Source organism: Anolis sagrei, chromosome 10, assembly GCF_037176765.1.
Source record: "Anolis sagrei isolate rAnoSag1 chromosome 10, rAnoSag1.mat, whole genome shotgun sequence".
Lineage (NCBI taxonomy): Eukaryota > Metazoa > Chordata > Lepidosauria > Squamata > Dactyloidae > Anolis > Anolis sagrei.
In genome coordinates, this window is record NC_090030.1 from 8,890,588 (window position 1) to 8,895,550 (window position 4,963).

The 4,963-nt window shown below is 42.2% G+C and overlaps 1 pseudogene; it reads left to right on the top strand.

The window, feature by feature from the left end:
- Positions 1-231: 231 nt before the first annotated feature.
- LOC137097654 (U2 spliceosomal RNA) lies at positions 232-336 on the top strand (annotated as a pseudogene).
- The last annotated feature ends 4,627 nt before the right edge of the window (positions 337-4,963 follow it).

Sequence of the window (4,963 nt, forward strand, 5' to 3'; positions counted from 1 at the left end):
GAAATGAGAGAAGCCTTCCACAAGGATGATAAAAACATCAAATCATCCAGGCATCCCCTGGGTAATGTCCTTGCAGACGGCCAATTCTCTCACACCAGAAGTGACTTGCAGTTTCTCAAGTTGCTCCTGACACGACAAAAAATGCATTCTGATCATAGTAATCATTTGACCCCATATTTTTCCCTGCCTAGATTATCATAGAAAGCCTTAATTTTAGTTTGGGGTGAATGGATCGCTTCTCGGCCTTTTGGCTAAGATCAAGTGTAGTATCAAGTGTAGAATCTTTCTAATTACTGACAAGATATACTTCTGCATTTTTTTTACCTAGAATCCCATTCTATTTCCTCATCTATCTGGGATTTTGTTAATCCTCTCAAAATATGTTTTTTAAATATATATATTTTAACATGTCTAAACTGCCAAGAATGACATTGAGAAAAGTATGAAATCTGGCGAATAACTAATAGTGATCCACACATTAGTTTGAGCAATGGAGACCTTGCCATTTCACATACAATTTATAATGATCAAGTTACCCCATCATTATTTCACTACTCCAATTTTTTTTAAAAAAAAACACATAGGGAAAGTCGGTTGTTACATCTTTGAAGTAAGCAGTCTCTTGGAACAGCCCAAATCTTCTTAGAGGAGCAGAGATACATTTTAGACTGAACAGCAGTCATCCACAAAGGTGTTTGGCTCAGAAAATAAAAGAGGATTGTGCATTTCATCAGTTAGTAGTTCCAACTGAGTAAGCTGCACTGTAGCACCAATATGCAGGCGATGTTCAGTAAATGAAGGCTGGAGTGATACACAAATTGATATTTCTAATTCTGCACCCCTTTCCTGGCAGAGGGTAAATGGATGTCACTGAATATTAGACTTGTGCATGGAATTTGTTTCTCCCGTTTCTTTCATTTCTTTGGGAGCACAAAACAGGAAGCCCTCTCCCTGTACGAAAATCAGCTTGACACAAAAGCAAGCTGGAGCCGACCCTGGCTCCAAGCCTGCTTTCACCTCCATCTGAGTGTCTCTGAGAAATTGCTACATTGCCTTTGAAAGTGTGTGTGTGTGTGTCGTGCAGGTACTGGTAGGTGCACGTGCTTTCTGTGTCTGCACGTCACACACAAACATTCTTTCCAAGGAAAGTGTATTTGTGACATAGTGTGCAGGCCCAGAAAGCACAGTGTACCTGCAGTGCCTGCAGCTGAGTGCCTCTTACTCTAGCGTAAGAAACAAAACTTGCCTCCTTGTTTCTTTTATTTCTTTGGGAGCACAAAACAGGAAGCCCCCTCCCTGTATGAAAATCAGCTTGACACAAAAGCAAGCTGGAGCCGACCCTGGCTCCAAGCCTGCTTTCACTACCATCTGAGTGTCTCCTAGAACTTGCTACCTTGCCTTGGAAAGAGAGTGTGTGTGTGTGGCGTGCTGGAACTGGTAGGTGCACGTGCTTTCTGTGTCTGCACGCCACACACAAACACTCTTTCCAAGGAGAGTGTATTTGTGGCTGCAGTGCCTGCAGCTGAGTGCCTCTTACTCTAGAGTAAGAAACAAAACTTGCCTCCTTGCCTTGGAAAGAGAATGTGTGTGGTTGTGCAGGAAGAATATATTTGTGGCATAGTGTGCAGGCCCAGAAAGCACAGTGCGCCTGCAGTGCCTGCAGCTGAGTGCCTTTTACTCTAGAATAAGAAACAAAACTTGCCTCCTTGTTTCTTTTATTTCTTCAGGAGCACAAAACAGGAAGCCCTCTCCCTGTACGAAAATCAGCTCAACGCAAAAGCAAGCTGGAGCCAACCCTGGCTCCAAGCCTGCTTTCACTTCCAGCTGAGTGCCTCCAAAAACTTGCCTGCAGCTGAGTGCCTCTTACTCTAGAGTAAGAAACAAAACTTACCTCCTTCTCTTGGAAAGACTGTGTGTGTGTGACATGCAGGCCCAGAAAGTGCACACCTGTCAGTGTCTGCAGCTGAGTGCCTTCTCTAGAGTAGAAACAGCAGTTAAGAGAAGAAGCTACCTTAAAACGTGGGCTGGGAAGTGGAGCCTCGGTGGGACACCCCCCCCCCCCATAATGATCCGATAGAAAACTGATATTTCGGGGGCCCAGAGCAAAGACAGATATTTCTCCGCCCAATTTTGGGAGGCTCCCAAAAAATGGATTGGGGTCCCCAACAAAAGCCGGTACATAAAACAGCTCAAGGTTTACCCTGAAAATACGACACTACAGAATATATCCAAGGAGAATATCTCCAACAATTTCTCATGGATGGGTTTCCCTTAAGCAGAGGCAACTATAAAAATCCAATGTTTAGAAGTGAAAAATACAATTATGATGCCATGCTTTCCTTTTGTCTTCCTGATGGAAGCCTTCAGAGCCTGTGATCCCATCCCAATCAAATATAGATGATGGTAGAGACCTAGATCTAGATATTCTGACAATGATTCAGCTATACATCTCACATGATTATCAGGAGCTCCTGAGTTCTCCTTGGACTATTTTACTCTAATTGTCCCATCAGCAGACTCCATGAGGCACTAAGAATGGTAATCAGCGAGCTTCCTTTCCCCCTTAATGAGTGATCATGATGTATTGTTATGAGTGTTCATCCTCTTAGTTGCCTATATTTTTAACTTTATTTCAAAATAAAACTCCTCGCTGAAAAGTGAAGGAAATAAATGTAGCAGCAATTAAAGAATAAAAACAATATAAAAGTATCAGAAAATACAGAATGGCTTTAAAGACGTTACAGCGTTCCAGAAGTCTTGCATGATTTTGCTGGTTTTGGAATCTAATCAAAGAGTGAGGAAAATAAGCCTTTCCAAGGAGGGAGGGATTCACCAATGTCTTGTCACAACTGATAAAAGCTTTTTGCACTGAGTGACCTAAACATCTAACATGAAGACATAGGGAACCAGTAGTGCAGTCAGTCCAAAGGAGAAGTCAACAGAATGAATAAGATAGGTGCAAATATAGCAGTGCTAGCTTATTTATTTATGTACTAGCCGTCCCCTGCCACACATTGCTGTGGCCCACATGGGGGTTCTGTGTGGGAGGTTTGGCCCAATTCTATCATTGGTGGGGTTCAGAATGCTCTGTGATTGTAGGTGAACTATAAATCCCAGCAACTACAACTCCCAAATGTCAAGATTCTATTTTCCCCAAACTCCACCAGTGTTCACATTTGGGCATATTGAGTATTCGTGTACACTTTGGTCCAGATCCATCATTGTTTGAGTCCACAGTGATCTCTGGATGTAGGTGAACTACAAGTCCAAAACCAAAGGACACTGCCCACCAAACCCTTCCAGTATTTTCTGTTGGTCATGGGAGAACTATGTGCCAAGTTTGGTTCAATTCCATTGTTGGTGGAGTTCAGAATGCTATTTGATTTTAGGTGAACTATAAATCCCAGCAACTACAACTCCCAAATGACAAAATCAATTTTTGAGTGAAGGACATACATTGGGTTGTTAAGTGTCTTGTGTCCAAATTTGGTGTCAATTCGTCCAGTGGTTTCTGAGTTCTGTCAATCCCACAAACAAACATTATGTTTTTATTTATATAGATTATTTAAAACATTTATATTCTGCCCTTCTCACCCTGAAGGGGACTCAGGATGGAGCACAACATATTAACAGCAAACATTCAATGCCAGGACATAAAATAAACTATAAACATACTAAAATCAGTAATCTCAACGTTGAAATCCGTTGTTTAAAACCGTTTCCAATCATCCACCTCAAATCTGGTTGGCAGGGCAAGGTTCCTATTGCTGCCTTATTGTACTTGGCTTAGTCCTACAGCCAAGTTTTTACCATCTTTCTGAAGGACAGGAGGGAGGGGGCTGATCTAATCTCACCTGGAAAGGAGTTCCATAGCCAAGGGGCAATCACTGAGAAGGCCCTCTCTCTCTTCCCTGCCAATTGCACCTGTGATGGTGATGGGACCAAGAGCAGGGCCTCCTCAAAAGATCTTAATCTCCATGGTGGTTCATAGAGGGAGATGCTTTCAGACGGGTAGATTGGTCCAGGGCTGTTTAGGGCTTTACAAAGCCAGCATTTTGAATTGTGCTCGGTACCAAACTGGCAACCAATGGAGCTGACGTAACATAGGAGTTGTGTGCTTATGATATTTTGAAACTGTGCCCATTGTATGCCCTAGAAAACCTCTTAGTCTTGAGTTTAAGATGCCTAAATGTATTACTAATTCGTGTAAATTCTCCTCAGGCAGATCAACTCTGCATTTGTTTATCTTCCTATTAAAAAAGGACATCTCAAACTTACCCATGGATGAGTATGTTTATGGTCACTGCCTGATAGTGTGAAGATGTTCACTAGGAAACACATGCTTCTGGCTGGGCTGCAAGCCAATGGGAACTTGATGTTTTTCTACCTCCAGCCCCAAATGTTGGGAAATGTAAGCATACTCCATATAGCTTTGCCTGAGAGTTGGTTCATGTTCATGATCAGTGGTTCCCAACCTTTGGTCTTCCAGGTTTAGGACTTCAACTCCCACAATTCCAAACAGCTGGTAAATGGCCGGGATTTCTGGGAGTTGAAGTCCAAAACACCTGGAGGACCAAAGGTTGGAAACCACTGCTCTAGATCATGTTCTAGCATTTATTTACTTATTTATTTACGATATTTATGGCTCGCTTTTCTCAGCCATATGGCAACTCAAGGTGGGTTACAGGCGCAATTCGATGTCAGGCATTCATAAAAGTGCCATTAAAAACAATCAACATTACAATATAAAACATAAATAAAAACCGTAAAGCCGTTAGACATCGGTGTCATCTTGTTAAAAACGTTATCCAGTAACATCATCTGACCATTCCATGTTCATCATTCATAATTCCATGTTATCTATTCTGCTGCATTCTCAAAAGCTTGCTCAAAGAGCCAGGTCTTTTCAGAAAGTCGAGAGGCAGGAGGCCGATTTAATATTCCTGAGGGAGTTCCATAGCCA